The sequence below is a fragment of the Protopterus annectens genome, chromosome 2.part2 (genome assembly GCF_019279795.1).
Source record: "Protopterus annectens isolate FY-2018-M chromosome 2.part2, PAN1.0, whole genome shotgun sequence".
Taxonomy (NCBI): domain Eukaryota; kingdom Metazoa; phylum Chordata; order Ceratodontiformes; family Protopteridae; genus Protopterus; species Protopterus annectens.
The window spans coordinates 84,031,722-84,052,197 of record NC_056730.1 but is presented as its reverse complement, the minus strand read 5'-3'; the positions used below and the strand labels follow the sequence as shown (position 1 = coordinate 84,052,197).

The 20,476-nt window shown below is 33.3% G+C and overlaps 1 protein-coding gene across 12 annotated transcripts in view; it reads left to right on the top strand.

The window, feature by feature from the left end:
- Positions 1-20,476, top strand: part of LOC122795548 (muscular LMNA interacting protein) — a 2,709,240-nt gene that overhangs the window by 655,162 nt on the left and 2,033,602 nt on the right. For 2 of the 12 annotated variants that reach the window (XM_044063770.1, XM_044063769.1), the window contains exon 1: positions 10,955-11,132. The exons of the other annotated variants lie outside the window; for them this stretch is intronic. The gene's annotated coding sequence lies outside the window, so the exon portion shown is untranslated. Of the gene's footprint in view, positions 1-10,954; positions 11,133-20,476 lie in introns of those variants that run through there. 12 annotated transcript variants of the gene reach the window in all.

Genomic DNA, 20,476 nt, shown 5'->3' with positions numbered 1-20,476 from the left:
TAAGGACAAACTACCTGCAAGGTGCTTATCAACTCAGCAAGTTATTATCCAGACAACGTGAAGTGTAGCTGAAGTCAAGCTAGGAGACAGGGGGCAGCATTTGCCATGATGCTTGGAGAGTAGTAAATGGCATTTAATACAGCATTAAAAAAAATCATTGAATGTGTTGATTTTTGAGGGTCTATATTAGTACCGCGAAACTGCAGTTTGGCAAACACCAAGAAATTGACATGTAAATAGTGAAATCCGAAAAGCACAAAAGGCCACTTCCATGAATTTTTTCACAGGGAAACAATTTGCTTGGCCATTATCAGGAATTTGCCCTTTTCTCCAATTTAGAGTGATCTTGCAGTTGGTATATTTGATCGGGGGTGTGGGGGTTGAAGCCCCTCCACTTGATTAGGGTTTGAAAGTTTGTTTTCCATTTGGTCGGCCAAGCAAATTTTTTCCCTGTGAAAAAATTTGTGGAAGTGGCAGTTTGTGATTTTAGGATTTTGCTGTTTCTGTGTTGACGTCTTGGTGTTAGACAAACTGCAGTTTCGAGGTACTAATATAGATCCGATTTTTGATGTAACTGCACCAGCAAACTACAGCACCATGGTGCATTGTTTGGCATTGTACTGTGTACCCCAAAATATTATAGCTGTCTCATTGTACAGTGTCAAGCCATAAAGCATTTTCACCTCCTGCTTGGCATTGCCAGATGCATTTTTTAAACAATACTCTTTATTAAGCCAACAAAAAAATCATAAAACAATACTGAATCACAGGTTTCATGTTAGTCAATCAATATTCATCAAAGAATCAGTTCTAACTATAACAGTTATTATTACATGAAACATAAAAAATCCTTATTAGGGAGACATCATTTATGGCTTATGTTATCCTGAAACAGTTAAATTAAATTCAATTATATTAAACATGTTATATTGGATGTAATATTAGCATTGTTTTTACAAAATGACTGTCTATTCAGTGTTAATTTCTTCATTAAATATAAAAAAAACAAGACAAAGTGATGTATTAAGAGAAAAAAATCTACCCAGATTCTACCTCACAGCTTACTGACCATTACTCTAGTAACATAAATTGTAACCTGCTATCATGTTATAGGATGACTTATGATCACTAAACATAGGCTTACCCATACAATTATCCATGTTTAATCTTCCTCTATAAAATAAATTGATCAACCGTCAGTTTAAACAATATTATTCTCATTGGATACAATTCACTTAAAACTATCATGGTTATCTTGAGTGATGCTAAGTCAGCACACAGGTAAGATATACCTGGTCTACTGCAATAAAACAGCTTAATGATGGAAACTCACATCCTGTACTCCCCCTTCAATTCAGTCTAGTTATACCTTACCGAATAATCAAACTGAATCTCAGTTTATCATTGCCATATTATACTCAGTTAACAAATAAACAGTCTCAACCACATTTGTTGGTATTAATTTACTTCTGTTCTTGGTCATAGCTATCCAAATAATAGGCACACTTCTCCAAAAAATATTATAGCTTACCCATCTGATTAATCAAAAATTAGACCATACTACTAAAACTCTTTTAAGTATATCAGTTGCCTTACTTGTTTGGAATGGCAAAGACTGCCACACCCCATGCTATATCAATGCTTATAGCCTCACAGGATATTCTTGAAAATAAAAAGCGTTAAACCCAAATGTTACTAAGACAGATCTTTTCACTTTCATCTTTGAGTCATTCTATCCCTTCTGTTTTCTTTTCTCTAGCTCATACATTTTTACATGAGTATATTTACAAGGTATCCCAAAGCAGGTAAATCCACCTAACATTTATATACAGTATAGTCATCAAAATTATATAAAAGTTTCTGCCATTTTTGCATACATTTTAAAAGTCCCCTTACATATATTCAGCAGTTGCATACCAATCATTTACTTTTCCCTTATAGTTATAAAAAATACCCATAGCTAATTTCAAATATAATTTTCAGGGGGTACTGAAAGACAACAAAACTTCCCTAACTTCATAACAAGTTTCTGTAGTCCCTATAAAGTATCTGCAGATAACTACTGCTATTTGAACATTCCAGTCTGATCATAATAAATGCCTGTGATTCTGTAATTTATTTTATTTATCATTTGTTGAACGGGAAAGTCCGACTAGAACATAGCATATTTTTAGTGGAGGCCTGGAGAGAAATGCTTCAGACACATGTCTTTGGAATATGGGAGGAAACAGGAGTACCTGGAAAAACCCCACATGACCACAACGAGGACATGCAGACTCTTGTTGTGAAGCGACGATGTTAACCACTGCACCACTGAGCTACCAATAAGATATAATACCATAATGGCCAATAAGGAAACTAACCAATAAGTATATAAATGTTTTCTTGCCCAAGTATCAATAACTAAATGAAACAATAATACATTTTTAGTTTCTGTGTCAGATGTTCACAAACACATCATCATAAAACTTCACGTTATACCTATATAGCTAAATGAAATACAGTACGAAAGTTTACATCTATCCCACTTGACTTATGAATGTGATATATCCTTAGAAATACCTATGTATTTCAATCTAGTTTTTTACTATGGCAAACATTATTAATAATTCCTCTTACTAATGCAATACTTAGGATCGCTTACAAATACAAAATGAGAGTCCAAATATTTTTTAGAAGCTTATGTAGCATGAAGACAAATGTAACATTTTTTCCTAAGTAGAAACATTTGGCCTAGACAAATTATTCAGACTTCCAGATTGATGACTGACTACTAAAATAAAGTGATGTTTGTTTCTGGTATCATTATTCAAAGATTCAAGTAGGTGTTTAGCTATTAAAACCAAACAATGCATTAGCTCTTGTATTTCCAAAGCATTGGTGGCCATATATCTTCAAATGTACCTGCATATCGCTACACATTACATTACACTTACTAATATCAGTATTTAAACCTCATATTCATAATACACTTACAGTTATTGATAGATTCATACTTAAAATCCAGCCATTTCTTTTTTCAATCTTTAAGTAGTCCATTGACAAATTTAACAAATAGTCCTACTGAACAACATTTCATCTTGTTTATATTATTCATTTTTTACAAATGGATGTTCAAATATAACAGTAGTCGAGTCAAGCATGGTATTCTAGCTTATATGGACTTCAGTCTATTGAATTCAAATAACATTAATAGCAAAAGTCTATATGCATACAAAGCCCTACTGGTTTAAACATTCATGCTTACAGTGTAGTCAGGATCTGTTGAAAAAATATCCAATATTGGCAATATACATTTTGCATACTTGAATTTGGCATCCAGACCACCGAAAAGAAACCCACACATCCATAAAAATGTTATATTTGGTAGTCAAAGCTATGTCAAGCAAGCATATACAAAGTATTATATTGATATTTCAAGTTTGTTGTGAAGGTTGTATAAAGAATCCCATACTTGTCTTATCCCCTAGAGATACACACATTCAAGTACAGCTTAAAAAAATCTCGACTATTAAGTAAATAGATTTATTTTAGCCTCCATCTTGTACCATTTCAATCTAAATATAACTTTCTGTCTCTCAATTTTATGTCTAACGCAAAGAAAATCAAGTCTTTAATGACTTGTGAATCAGAACCAGTCATATAATATAAACATTTAAAGTCTTTAAAACTGTAGGCTCGTTGTCAGCAAACATGTAATCAATATGTATGAAAATTAGCTAAAATTATCATGGGGCAACAGTAAGAAGTCTACAGCTTATGGCCAGCATCATTTCAGAATTGATATACTTGTCCTTTTTTAAAAGACTATACCCATTCAATTGCATGTATTCAGAAACATTAACAAAAACCTATTAAGTCTGTATGTGTAGTTTTATATTGAATTTCTATAACACTAGTGTCAAAAATGCCCAGCTGTTACAATCAACATTCAAAAAAATGATGCAAAAGTCGTAACAGTGCCTTTATAACTGTATTACCCAAATACTTATATATTTTTAAACAGTAATGAAGTATAATTTTTTGCATATGAAGGAAGCAGATACCTAATCATTGTGAGAGACTTATACTTTCCTTGCTGATTTTCTCACTCATTCATTCATTCATTCATTCATTCATTCATTCATTCATTCATTCATTCATCCATTCATTCATTCATTCATTCATTCATTCATTCATTCTTCAGCACTACTCTAGGTAAGGCAGCCCATATGTAAACTGTTCACTTTCCCCAACGTGAATCTTAATATATCTCCCATGTCTCTTTCAGTCTTGTTAAAACTGGCTTTGCATTCATGAATTCATTCATAACACTCAGGGGAAAAAAAAGCACCTTAATTACAGCCAGAACATTTAGATTGTATACTTCGCTTTGGCTCTTATTTTATTCAAAAATTGTTACCTTTACTGAACAGACTTATCTAAGTATTATGTCAGAATAATAATAAAAAATACAGGACAGCCCTCAAGAGTCTACTTCTTACCTCACTGTACCAATTGTCCCGAAATCTTCCCATTCCCATAGTAGATTTCCCCTCTACAAAGAAAGTGACAGCCCGTTGCCTTTTCATTACCCAAAATGGATTTATACATCTAGTCATCCAGTCCACAGCTGTATCTTGGATTTGATAAACTACAAAAAAATAAAATAAAAGAACATTCTTCACCCTCTAACATACCACTTACTCACAATTTCTCCCTGTTACTTTATCTTGCAAATTGTCTAATTGGTGATCTATATAAACTATATTTCCAAACATAACTTAAAGTTTTATCTTATATTTTCTTAGCAGGCTGATTTAAAAGAGCCACAAATTTCACTCACAACATAACAGCGGTTCAACTTGCACAACTCCAAATGCTTTTTATACTCACCTAACCAGCTAAAAGCTTCAAATCATGCTAACATGCCTTTGGTGACTCTCATTGTAGTTTGAACAGTACCACTGGTAGGATATGAGTCCATTTCGTATGTTCCCCTTTCTCCCCTATCACAACTTTGTCTTCAGATTTCTCCTTACCTATGACCATCATCTAAAAAACTACACCTTTGGATTGCAGTATTGCAGTACTGACAATTTCACCACAAAGAAACAACTTTGGCTTATATGTTTTTTTTTTTAAATTTCAAACCTAACAACTTGGGAAAATGGGAAAAAGTGTCCATTTGCTAAGTACCACCAGCTTTATACAATGTACTTTTTTGATCATGCATGCCCCTTCGGAGATGCTAATATGTTTAGCCTGTGATGATCTAGTAAGCAGTTTCATCACATGCCATCTAGGAATTATAAATTATGATTTATTGTTGATGCACACCTAGCTGCAACTAAGCCTTGAGATAACTTATCTTTCTCTGAATCAGTCTCATTGACTATTATAGCATGTCTTCTACATCTGAGTAAATATATGTAAAACAATGTTACAGTTCATTCATTATTTAGACTGAGCTAAATATTGATTTCAGTGTGACTATGATGTTTAAAATCAACAAAAAAAATGAAAAAATTAAAACAATGTCTTGAGGTTTCTGTTTATTGCACATAACTGAAATATGATGCTTCCATCAAGTTCTTCTGTTATCCGTAGCGAAGCCCTTTACTCAGAACCTTTATCAGTAAATTGGGAGTGAGGGGCATGGAAGAGTCAATTACCATTTTGATCATGACAACAATTGTGTAATAGATTAGGCAATCTGAACTGTTGTGTGGAGTTCTGTGTTCCCTGCATGGTTTGCATTCTGTATTTCCTTTGGCCTGTCCCCTGCGTCATAAGGCACATTTTTAGATGAACATATTCCTCAGCTCTAGACATAATGTATCCTCTACTTCTTATAAAATTGGATTGAATATCCATCCATTGACAACCCCTTTTCACATTTCTTTCACATGGGGTTGGGGTGTCACAACTCACCAAAATAATCCCAAAGGATCTAAAGCAACGAGGCCTCACCCACTATACCTCTACATTTTGAGTCTGTGTGGCATATTTTTTTTCTGCTATGTGTGTGTGTGTGTGTGTGTGTGTGTGTGTGTGTTTGTGTCTGTATATGTTTGCGTGTGTGTGTGTGTGTGTGTGTGTGTGTGTGTGTGTGTGTGTGTGTGTGTGTGTGTGTGTGTGTGTGTGTGTGTGTATGTGTGTGTGTTTGTGTGTGTGTGGGGGGGTGCATGCATTTTCCTTATGATGAATTATTGTACTTCATGTGATCTGGATAACTATAAGACTTCTGTTGCTCAAAGTGAGTAGCTTGTTATGTTCTTCTCTCGATAACATAAATTAAATAAAGCACCCATTGTTCCACATCTGGAATGGAATCGCTTTCATCTGAATTAATGAAAATATCAGCTATTCGACTAAGTCACCTTTCCTTTTACCTGGCATAGGCTTTTCTAAGGAGACAGAGAAATATGACCTATCTGTAATAAAACACACTGCCCTCTTCCTGTGTTTGAAAACTGAAGACTGTCACCCTTGTTTTTTAATCTAGGGGTAGTGTCCTGCCCTAACATTTTGCACTACATTGAAAAGGCACAGTAATCATGACTCCTGGACAATATATTGTTCTTTCATCATTACCATCCAGATGTCATTCATATGCTTCTATCCTCACATCTGTTTAACTACTTCATCTACAGAAACAGATACAGTCCCACAAGTTGGTTCTGGAATTGCTTTCTCAATGAGGGCATGCCCAGTGAGCTCAGCAATTCTTCAAGGTACTCCTTTCACCTATCAGCAATGACAGCAGCTAAGGTTAACATTTCTCCATCTTTGCTGAGAACAGACTAGGCAATGTTAACTACATAACCATTCATTACCTGATGGTTTACCAGAATTTGTCATAAGAAAATGGATTTTGAACTGCTCTGGCAAACCTTTTCTGTATTCATGGCTTTACAACAGCAGTTGCCATACAGCTCATGCCTTCCTGGCCTGTCAATAGCAGACATATCTGAGGACCACCTTTTTAATGTTGCATGGAAGGTCTCTCTCATTAACGTAATGCCTTCCTCACTATTTATGGCAGCTCTTCAGATTATTTTGCTAATGTATTAGCCAGTCTAGCTGTAGTCTCCTTCATTTCCAGGTCTGGGACAGACATTCATTTTATATGAAACCTTTAGCTGATGTAAAAATGTCAAGTTCATTGAGATTGTCCAAGATCGTTTTTTTTTTACCTCTGATGGAATACCAAATCATATAGTAAATGTAGAGTTCATTTAAAAAAAAACAAGCTGCTTCACCTTAACAGAGAGAGAGAGAGAGATAGAGAGAGAGAGAGAGACCAATGGCCCTACAAAGAAGCCTCCTTTCTCTATTTACTATGGAAACTTTGTAACCTGATGATGAACTGTCTGTCTGGTCTATTTTGATTAGGACACTCAGTGGCAATTGTATAGAATTACACTGTTTTAATTGTACAAGGCAACTGGGATTAAGAGGAACTAGTCTAGGTCAGGTTGCTTCATGCCTTCAGTAAATCTAGAAAGTGAATATTGTTGTGGGAGCTTCTGTTCTTCAGTCCACCTGCCTTCATTGTAACTGACATATTCTTGAGTAATATATTTTATCTGATTGCTGGCAGGTACAAGAATTTTAATGTTTCAAAGCAAATCTTCCTGAAATTGACAGAAAAGTTCAGTAAGGTCCCCCACTGTAGGACAGAGCTCTTCTAAATTGTCTATTATGTTTGCTGATATATTGGAGGATCACTTATAATCCTATGAGATGGACTGATTATAAATACTGAAATTCATATCAGTGGATATGAATTTAACACATAAGTTACATCTCTAAGATTAAGTTGATTTACTTTTTTTGACAAAGAGACTAAAGCATAAGACACCCATCCATACCTTTCAATCGTACCTCATTACGAGGAATGTACCTCATTTGGATTCTTAAAAAGTTCATGTTCCTCGAAGTTCTACATTGAAAAGGTCTGTCACGCATTCAGTGTTAGGAATTTTTTAACTGTTATCCATGGTAAATAGAAAAAAATCATATTGATTCATTAAAACATTTTTTTATAAGTAAAACTAGCATACTTTAACCATTCTATGACTTTCCTAGTTGAAGTTGTTAGTAAGCCTTTAGTGGCTGTTCCGCATTTTGTCCATTTGTTCCATGTTATGAGGGCTAGTGTTCCTCATTTTGGAGATGGAAGGTTGAGAGCTATGCCCCCATGTTGAAAGACCCTGCACTGTAACCTTCCCCTCTAGTATATTGTAATGACTAAAGCCTACTCTAAATCAGTGGCAGGTCCGCTGCACTTAAATATCAGTGACAAAAATGACAAGGTCACAGCATTTCATGCTTGGAATTAAATATTTTCAGCCTGACATTTTCTGCCTCACTCTAAAACCTGAGTGTAACAGTCTAATGGATATAATGGCTTTACAGCTGACTTCACTCAGAAGTATTCAAGCAAATTAGCCATAATACTTCCATCCAACTAACCTGTAGTTAATATGGAAAGAAACAACAGTGTCATAAAACTCGCAGCTAGAAAGGAAACATGTCATCAGAAACTCGACATCAAATCCAACTAAGCAAGTACTGAACCAGCAAAGGTATCTGGGACTGCTTTTAGATCAAAGACTGTCATTCTAAAGTCATGTAGGATTTATCAGTTCAAAAGGAATGCATTACTTAAAATACCATACAGCATGCTGCAAATTGCTATCAGCAGATGCCACAATAGTTATTGCTGTGTTTCATTTCTGAATGTTGAATATGCAATACTCATTATTTCCCCCTTATCTGGATAAAATATGTAAGATATGACAGCAGACCACCTTTATATTTCAAAATATAATTACACTTTTACATGGTAAAATTGTATTTATTGAGTTCTAGGACATGAGTTACGCAAATGTCCATCAGGTACTGTTTCAGTTAATAACACTCTTTCCAATAGCGAATTGGCAGTGAACACAGTAACACAGAATTTGAACTTGAAAGACCGTCTTTTTTCATTCAACAATAACAAAAAAGATTTATTTCAAGATAATATTGAACAGACTAATGTTACTAGTCAATCTGACAACAATTTAACTATGGCTTCATTGGAAGAAGGTATTAAGGATTTAGAAAGTAAATTATTAAAGATAAAAAATGTGTGTGTGTGTGTGTGTGTGTGTGTGTGTGTGTGTGTGTGTGTGTGTGTGTGTGTGTGTGTGTGTGTGTGTATGTTTTCTGAGATGTACAGGCCCTGCAGGGACTGGAATTGGATTTTTTTTTACTGTTGCTATGTGGATATTTATAAATATACTTCGCATAAGGCATATATCACACTTACACAAATCAGAATTATTTGTAAGAAGTTTTTGTGACTTTTTCCTATGTAGCTGCTAGTCAACAAGCCACTACTGTGATCACTGTCATCTATGTGTTCCCCTGTGTGGTACAAAGCACATTTGAGATGCAGCCATATCCAGCAGACCTCAGGTTTTCCCTTTCTATACCAAGTTGTGTAAAGTTTTATAGTTTCTTTTAAGTCATTATTTCCTTCTGATGTTTTTTATTTTTTTCACAATAAATATGACTGCTGTTCATTAACAAGTGTATTGGGACAATATATATATATATATATATATATATATATATATATATATATATATATATATGTGTGTGTGTGTGTGTGTGTGTGTGTGTGTCCGCCAGCTGAGACACATGGAACATTAGTGTAATATTATATCCTATGGACAGCATCTCAGGATGAGAGCTAGCTCCACAAAATGTGCTGTACTGCAGTGTTAGTAAGAGGTTAGGGAGGTAAAATTCTGGTGGGCGAAGACAGCTCCTAAATATTTTTGATTTTTCACAGCATCATGGAGTACCTGGTGTTTGTCTAATAACTACCCCACCTGCTGAATCATTGACACTGCACTTTTTGTACATTTTTATTCTTTTGATGACAATTTGGTAGTAGTGAAGGAGGTGGAAGACAATAGGAGTATATAATCAGCTGGCAACAGGGATTAGAGAATGTAAGCAACAAAGAAATGATGGATGGTAAGGTCCTGACAGAACATTGATGCACACCTTCTATCAGATGATGCATGTTTACATAGTTTCATCAGCTTCAAGGTATCATTGTTGTTTGATTTCTTTACATTATTTTTATATTTCAAGTTATTAACCTGAATTTTTGGATTTTCAGTAGAAAATGCATTGAAGAAAAGGGCTAGTTTATGCAGTCTTTGAGTTACTAAACATATTAACTATTAAGAAGCAGTGATGGGAAAGTAGTTTTTGTCTGGATAGTACAGTCAGCTTCAAAATTACTTTGTAAGTTCATTAATTTAGGATATGTGTAAACCTATGACCACTATCTGTGATACTAAATTTGCTTAAGCCCTGTAGTGAAACAGGTATCTTTTTTATTATCTAAAGTAATTTGATGACTTCTATACTTAATACATGCTGTATATTTGTCTGTATTAAAATAATTGTACTGTTAATGCAGATTTATATACAGTATACAGCACTGTCCATAAAGCATGATGTAGTGATAAAACATTTCTTGTAGACATTTTATTGTATGTGTGATATATGCTTGGCTGACTTGTCATCAAAAAACATTTTTTCATAGGAGCCTTTTCCTGAAGAATACAAACCAGTGAAAAATATTTGTGAATATTTCATGTCTAAACCAAATCCGTGACTGATTTTGACATTTTAAGGCTGAATTAACAATGAACATTTTGCTATGGAAACTGTATTTGCATAGAACAGTAAAACTAATGCCTCAGCAAAAGTAATGATCCAGCTTTTTCATCAGCCAGAACAATGCTTTCTTTCATTGATATGCCTAGTGGTATGTATGGAACGAAGCTGCCACAATTCACAGTTCTTCTCCAAGTACTTCACCGCAGATTGTTGCCCACTCAAAATTGAAGACCTCATAACACTAGAAATTCCTATAAACGTCTGCAAACATACTTGTATACTTCTTTTGGGAGTGAAATGTATTAAAATCAGTTGATAGTCTGACAAAACATGGTAGTACGCTTACACATGAAGGCATCTGCTATCTCAGTGCCTTGTTTACATAACATATAACAAAGAACAGATGGAGATGAAAGCAAGCTAAAACTAAAATATCAAGTTGGTTAACTGAGGAAAAGGTATGTGTTTTACATATTTTAATTAACATTAATCAATAACAGGTTAAGAATCTGTCAGTCTTTTCCATTTGCTCTAAGTAATATTTAATTATAGCTTCTTTTGTGGAAAACTCATTGTTAAAACAGTAGGACGGCTTTACATATGAGAGCATTGCTTTTCATTATATAATCACATTTTAGATGCTGGAACATGTGTGTGATCTTTTTTAACAGAATGTGAACAAAATAACTGAATAACAGTCAAGAAAATATACTCCAGTTAATTAAGACGGCACCCACAGATGTTAAATGTCAAAATTATCTCTTACATATCTCTTACTCACGCTGCTATTAGTTAAGTATAAAGTTGTTTATATGACTGTGACATGCTGAGAACTTTAAAGTAAGTGCTTACCCCTGAAAGATGAAAGGAGAAAAATAGAGGAGTCATCTCATGTCTGCCAGTATCTTGACTGCATTTACTACAATATTACTGTAGTATACAAATAACCTTTTAGTAGTTACAGCAAACAATATTTTGACGTACAATGTAATCAGGAAACCAGCCACTGAAAATTGGAATTATAGAGACTTCAGCACTCAGTACTGTTTTATATAATTGTTTATGAAGGCCTCATTTTTAATTTAACTTCTTGAAATTTAAATGGAGCCCCCAAACTAGACTTATACAGCAAGTATGTTACATAAAGTCTAGGTTGGGGGCTCCACTGGGGACTGCCAGCACATCATTACTTCATAGAAATAATTATTTTTTAATGGAAGCATGCATATTCTGCTGATGCATTCTGCTTATATAGGATATGTTTTGTATAAGCAGGAGTATTTTAAATGAACAATAATAATACAAGGCTACACTTTTCTTGTAAAAGCTTTGATAGATGATGACAGCTAGTAATTAAATGATTTGAAAGCATTTTTTGCAGACAGAAAGTCTCTGTATAAAACTTCATGCTTAATATGGCAAAAATATCTGACATGGCTTAGTGGGAAATCACTTTGGCTATGGTGTGCAGGGTCCTGGGTTTGAGCCTTGCAGAGGCTTGTTCATTAGTGGGGCCAGTGACACAATGGATAATGTCTCTGACTAGAGATCAGAAGACTGTAGGTTCAACTCCTGTCTAGCTCAGTAGTGGATGGGTGGCTTAATGGCTAAGGTGTTTGCCTTACAAACACAAGGTGCAGGGTTTGAGTCTCACAAGGGATAACTGGCTAGGCTTAAAATGGCTTGCAGGGACAGTTAACCTAGTACTAACCTATGAATAACAGGAAGCTGCCATCAGGAATTCAGAAGTAATCTAAAAGAAGGGGAATTTATAAATGCAGTGGCACTTTTCAGAAATATTTAAACATTTTTTGAAAAGAAAAAAATTCTTAATCTGATTTAACAAGCCCAACCAAAAAGCATTGAAAAAAATGTTACATAAGGAAACAGAAAAGAATACATTTTGCAAAAGGTCAGCAAAGGACAGTGTGTAAACTAAGCATGAAAAAGTTAACATGGAAGAAAAATGCTCTGAAGAAGAATAAATACAAAACTTGGAAGGAATAGATATCACCTAGTCCATCTCTCAGTGCTGACTGTTAGAATTCAGATAGTCATGTAGAAAGTAGTCTTGTAGTGTTTATAAATGTGGGTTTGTCTCTTTACATTTTTATGGGTAGTATCTAAAGTAATTTGGTGAATGTTTTGTGCATTCCCAGCAGTAGTGGTTGTGTGTAGTGTAGTGTAAGGCAAGTTAAAGGTATATGCCCTCTTCCCCACTGTAGTGTGATCCTGGAGTTAGTATATATAATTGGGGTGGGGTGGGGGGCACAGCTCTCCAAACTGGGGAGTTTGGGGGGCATAGCTCCCCCCACCTATATTGGTTGTACATTGTCCCGTTTCTGTTAAGAGGGTAAGTAAGCAGTTTTTAAGTTCTGGAAAGGGTTAGTTATTGGTGTTCTAAGTGTGCTTGTCTATGGTTTAAGATTTAGTATGTTGAAAGTCAGCATTGTAAGCTATTGGTGAAATGGGAGTTGGTCAAATGAGTTGTGAATCAAATGAAATTTAGGTCAATTGGGTGTCAGTCAAATGAGTTTTAGGTCAAGTGAAGTAGATCCATATATATATATATATATATATATATATATATATATATATATAAATAAACAGTGAACTAATGTAAAGATTCTCACATACAAACATGAATCAACTGACTCATTTTTGAATTATTTATAATATGAATGTAAATGGTCATGAATATTTAAATAACTGCATACTTTTACATTTAAATTCATCTGTACCATCTCCTCCAAAGTAGATACATTTAGAATGAGGTGTCATTCTTCCTGGCATATGAGCAGATTATCATTTTCTTCTTATTTGTAAAACAGGTCTGAAATGTAATTTATTTGTAATATGTGTCTTGTCTCATCATTATAAATTAAATTGTTCCTAGTACACAGAATGACCATGGTTTTAGGTTAGGCAGACCTGTTGATCCTACTGTAAACATTTGAATCAGATGCTAATTAGATAAAAGCAATGTCTTTCAGCTTTTCCCGGTTAGGGATTGCCACAATGGATCACCGGTCAGCAGATTGATTGTCAGTGGAGGTTTTACGGTGTTGAGTTGCCAGCCCAGCTCTCAACCTTCGCTGAAGCCACACACATACACACATGCACCTACCTGCATGTCTTTAAAATTCCCTTGAACACAGGCATGCAAACTCTGACAGAAGGTGCTCCATCCAAAAATCAAACCGGATAACCTGTTGCTGTGAGGCGACAATGCTAAACGTTGCACCACCGTGGCAATTAGATGACATACCTAAATATTATACATGTTTATATAGTCTTTTTTCTAACCTCCTTAATATCATTCTATGTTTTATTGAATTTATTCTCAGTAGTTACTGATACAAAAACAGATAATGGGAACTCTGATACATTTAAAAAAGAAAAAAGAGAAAAAAAATGCTAAGGGGAAAGGAAAGAGAAAGAAAAAAGATAAGAGAGAGAATCCCTTTTTCATTTCCCTCAGATAGTTGCTTTGACTGTCTACTATCCATACATAAACATAAGTGTACAACTCATAGATCTCCACTACATTAAATACTCTCTGTGGAGCTCTGTTATGCTCATTTTTTATAAGCACTAAGCAAGTCAGATAGTGAAGGATAGCCTGGTAAGTTTTTATGTTATTCAATGAGGAATTTTCTAATTCCATGTATTCAACTGAATTATATTGTTTAGTTTATGGTTTTAACTTCTTCTTACCTTTTGTCATGCCTGAATTACTAACTGTTGAACTTCAAATATTATAGGAGGCATTTTGTTATTGCATTTCTGATATTTACTTATTATGATGATTATTCTTTTGACTTAACTTATTTATTTGTTTATGGATTTTTAACCTTGATATCTTTAAATATTAATTGCTTAAACAATCCAAGTAAAAGATCAAACTGGCTTTATTATTTAAATGCACATAAGGCAGATGTTCCATTTCTTCAAGGAACCTATTCCAAACATACAGTCAAAGATATTTGAAATCCCAGTAACTATTTAATATTGGCACACTCTTCATTTAAAAGATAAAGAAGAGGGGTAATGATACTGTGGAAAAAAATGTAATATCTCTACATGGTCTTTTGACCCTTGTAGTCATAAAATATAACAACAGATTATGGACTTTAGTAATCATTATTAGTTCCAAGAAATGGGTCTAAAAGTAATGAAAACAATCTAGATATCATTGTTAATGAATGTAAAGATAATTTAATAATAGGAGGTGACTTGCCCACTAGATAATTCGGACATCAGTAATGAAAGGAAGATAAGAATGACTTCAACGGCAAAAATGCTCAAACATCAAATAGAGAACTTTAATTTAAAAGATGCATTTAATTTGAAAGACCCCAAAATCACTATTTTTCATACATTATTCCTTTAAATACACAACACAAAGTATAACTGATAAGAAGCTAGTACCTCAGGACTTAATGTCAAGGATATCTTGTTTTAATTTTAATCCATGCAGTATTACTTTTCATAATGCTCTTTTACTGAAATTTCAAACTGTGTTCAAAAAAGTATCGCTTATGACTAGAATACCTATTTATATAGCAAAATTAAAAGACTTCAAACCCTAGTTTCTCTCTGAACTGGACTTTGATTTAAAAACAAATAACACTGATGGGATTAATAAATACATGGTCTGAGATTCATTAAAGGCACATATGTTTGGTAAAATTCTAATTTGGCATAAACAAAAACTAAAAGAATGGGAGTCAGAACTAGCAAACATTCAATCACATCTTCTTAAGGCCAAAGCTAAATATAAAAGAGAAGACACATCTATAATAAAAAATAGAAAACATAAAAGATATTCAGATATTATTTCACACAAAACATCTATGGCTTTAGAAATTTTAAAAATGAACCTCATATGCAGTTCCACCCAGACATATCCACAATTTAACTAAAATAGTTAAATTACAATAAAAAAATACTAATATTTTAGAAATAAGAAATATTAAAAATAATAAATCATGTACAGACATCAATGACATCCTTGATGTTTTCAGACATTACTACATATCCTTAAACCAAAAATCTGCAAATGAAAACATTACTCCAAAGTTAAGCTTTGGTTATTCTCTTTTTAATAAGATACTTCCCAATTTAAAAGATACATTATTAAAACAAATTACTTAAGAAGAATTTTTGGACAAAATCAAACTTAAACCTAACAAAGTTCCAGGTATAGATAGATTAATAATAGAGATATACAAGTTGTTCCCTCCCACTGTCAGCTCATTTTTCATAAAACATGCATGGGAGTTCAAATATTGAAATAGCTCCACCTTCATGGAAATTTAATTATACCTATATTAAAAGAAAACAAAAGTCCTCAACTTTACTCCTTGTGTAGATACCTATTGCTCATAAATAATGACTACAACATTATCTTGTCTGTGATCTCAGACAGAATTAAAAAAAAACAAAACAATATCTCAGATGATTAATCTGGACCAAACTGTTTTTTGCATTAAAGACAAACTCATGATAATAGCAGATAACTGCTAACCTTAACAGACATTTTAAATTATAAAAAAGAAGAAGCTCTTCTTATTAGTCTAGAAACTGACAAAGGCTTCGATTCTTTGAATTGGAAATATTTAAACACTTCTAAATATAATATTTGATTTCCTTGCCCTTTTCATTTCTTTCCTTAAGAATATTTATAGAAATAATAATGCTTATGTTACTATAAGTTAGGCCCATTTACATCATATTCCCTTGATTAAGGGCACCAAACAGGGTTGCTCACCTGCTCTCATCTTATTTACTCTAGCTGTTGAAATACTATCAATTTATATTCAACCCTAATATTAAAGGTATAGAAGTTTCAAAGAATTATCATTCTAAAATTATTTTATTTGCTGATGATATATTAACTCTTTACAATTCATGAATAACTCTAAAAGAGTTAGATTCTAACATAAAATTATCCAAATCTTACTCAGGTCTTAACTTTAACACTCTGATATGTAAATTTGTATTTATAAATAAAAAAAAATGGAAATTGCAAACACAAAAAACAATATTATAGGTAAACAAGTTACTTAATTTGGATATCTAAGATTAATGCCAATATAAACTGTTAATGGAATACAACTATAATTATAAAAAGACTATAGAAAAAGTCACAAATTTAACTTACAAATGGAACAAAATTATTATAGCCTTTGAATATACATTGCAAATAAAATAACGGTTCTCTTTTCTAAAAAAAAATATATATATATCATACAGGCTGTGTCCCTCTTTCGAGCTAAGATACAAACTAAAGACGTTAAACAATTACTGAAATTTATTTGGTATCTAAACAAACCAAGACTAGGCTTACAACATCACACTAAACATTGGGACTTGGGGGGGGGGATTAATCTTCCTGATATGGACACCTGTATTAAAGCCATGATCTTTAAAATCATAACAAGATGGATCAATCCTAATTACATATCAAATTGGAAAATTCTACACATTGTTCTCTTTATTAAAAGTTATGTAATCTTAAGAAATAATAATAATAATAAACATAAATAATTTTTGCACTATACGTGTAATTATGTATAATATAACACACCCTCTTCTCTTAGAAAACCTTTAGGAATATAATCCTTAATAAAATAGATCTGAAACTTTGGCATGAGATAATAATCTCATTTAACATAACAGAAATTTTCTTTATCAAAACTAATGCACATAAATTCACTATCTGGGAATGTAAGAAATCTGTTGACAGCATTTTAAAGATTTACAAGTAAAAGAGTTACAACTTATAAATGAACTTGATTTAGATCCTCAAGATTGGCTTATTTTACAAAATGCAAAGCTACAAACTTAAGACAAATGTTAAACTCTTACTAATACATATTATAAAAAAATCCTAAATTAATTCAACTTTTCTATGAGATAATTTGTAATGAAACTATCGTAGAAAATCTAATTTGTAAACTTTATAAAAATCTCATAATATACAATATCAGTCTTGATGGCAAAGTCTGGAAACACATTACCCTAGGTCATAACAACTCTTTAACTGAAGAAAATAAGCATCAGCTATCAACTTTCATCAGAAATTTATCCTAGTCTCATTATTGGCATATTTTCAACTGGAAATATTTATATAAATCTTTCTTAACTGGAAATGGAATGGCCATAATAAATAAAAACAACACTGTACAATGCTGGAGATGTACTCGGGCATGCAATGCAGATGGAATACATATTTTTGTGACTGTTCTTCTTTAAAAGCCTTTTGAATAAGTATTGAAGACTTTACATAAGCTTTATAGTTTGATGACTTTTCTTTAAATAAGACTTTAATTTTGTTTAAGATAAACAGAAACTACAAGTTGCATAAAGAGAATCTCTGTCTTCTTTGGACCATTTTGGTGGTAGCCAAGAAAAGTATTAACAGGTGATGGAAGATCACCTCATCACCACAATTTGAAGAATTCTTTATTTTCCTTAAAAGAAACAGCCATTAGTGAGACTAAAATAAAAGAAAACAGGGTATAGTCTAAAATATTTATTAAGAATCTTTGGACAAAAGTAATATCTCTCACTGATTTATTTCTACAGATATCTGTCTCTTGAAGTTGCAGATCTCAACTGTGAATTGATAATATATTATGCACTATTCTTTTTGTAATTATATTTCTTTGAAGTAATATCACATACTTTCAGGCACACTGTGTGTACTGTACATATTTTTAAAATTATCTTTCTTTCTTTTGGATCATATTACTTACCTGTAATTATACCAATTGTGCATGTTCAGCAATATAACCAATTAAAAAGTGACTCCTGATTTATACTGCCAAGAGACTAGGAGCATCACTCAGCTATATAAATGTTATTTTTATTTTTCATTTTAGTTTAACAGGGGTAGAGCACTGACCACAAAAGTCTAATTTCATCCTCCACTTGTAGAGAAATAAGTAAGAAAAGAAAAGGAACAGAAATGTCTATATACATTGCATTACATTTCCATAAGATAATTATGATGATTATACAATACAGACAGAAAATTTTAATATATATACAATATGGAGAGAAGCAGTGACACAGGTGTAGGAATATACAAAGGTAGCTAGGTTAACAGCTGTCTAGTTGGCTGCATATAGTCAACTAGACAGTTGATCAAAAGGTGTGTGAGACTGTACAAATCTAAGGGTTGGGAAATTTGCCATTACCATGTGTTTGTTAGATCTCACAGTTAGTATATATAATTATCAGGTGATATGGAGGCTGCATTCCCCATATGGGGATGCTGGGGTGCGTGCCCCATTGGGAAAAAAAAAAACAAAACAATGCTTTTTGCTTGATTTTGGAAGTTAGATTTTGGATTCACCAAAGATATTTTTCAATGCATGCATGGTATTTTGTCAGTTACTTTGTTTTTTTACCTTTTACAGTGGATGTTGGGTGTTTTATATTAAATGTGCATGATGTCATCAAAGGTTGCCTTGAATGAGGTACAGATGGTTGGAAAAAAAGACTGAAAGTATATTTGATTGCAGGTACATTTGACTGAAAAGCCATTTTATCAAAACTTTTCTACACAACATACTCATCACAAAAAAGCAATTTTGCAGGGGTCAGCTCCCCTTGCATCCCCTAATTGCCCTTAAATTGTATATTCTAATTCCATGGTGGCACACCAGTGGTGAATTGAAAAGAAAAAGCATACACAGTGTATCAGTGATAGCGTACAAACACAAATATCTACAATTCTGGGAGTACAACATGACAGTAGCTATTGCCAGTCCACCCCAAAACCTCAAAATTATACTCCTCAACAACTCCCATGTACAAAACATGACATCACAATTATCATTTATGGATTTTTACACAATTTGCAAAATGGTGAATCAGTTAAATGTATCTGCAGTCAAATGTACTTTCAGTCATTTTAACCTTCTGTTTTTTTCTTTAATGAAAGCTACCTTTGACAAAATGATGCACAACCAGATATGTATATGCATGCGGCTATGTACAGTTCTATCAGAATTACACTTGATTTCACTTAATTTGCCAGTGATTTTAAAAATCTTTTTCATGGCTGCAGGAAAACAGTAACACTGCCGAAAGACAGTTGTTATTTATTCACTTATATGGAGACAGTCATGGTGTAGCTAAGTTTAGTAAGGATGTGAGGGTGGAGGGTGATACTGAGTTCATGTATATATGTGCAGAAGTGTGGGTATTTGTCTGTAGAAGAATGAGTGTAGCTGGATGAATGTAGGCTTATATATGCATGTGCCTGTGCATGTTTGTGTTTATGTGTATGTGTGTGTGTGTGTGTGTGTGTGTGTGTGTGTGTATGTATTTGTTTATGTGTGTGTGTGTATGTGTGTATGTGTATGTGTGTGTCTGTGTGCCTATCTGCATGGTCATTTGGGGGGTAGGTGAAATCAAGAGTAGGGATGTGTGTTTGTTGGAGTATGCATGTGAGTGAGAGAATGCTCTTTCCTTAAGTCAACATGCAGTTCAAATTCCCCACTGATGAATAAAACACCTGACAATTCTGTCCAACCTTTAGTTAACTAGACTGAGAGCTTTTGTCTACTCAGAATACAGACTTCTTCAGAATGCAAAAAATGCAGCAAGATATGCTTCCTTATATAGTGAACAGTCACATGATATGTTATACAAGTTCAACTACTTAATATTCATTTGCTTATATTTCAACATAAAGGCTATCGAGATAATATCATTAATACCTGGAGGCTGGTCAGCCTTAAAATTCATCTGCCAAAACAGCTCCCTCCTCAATAACAAATTAGTT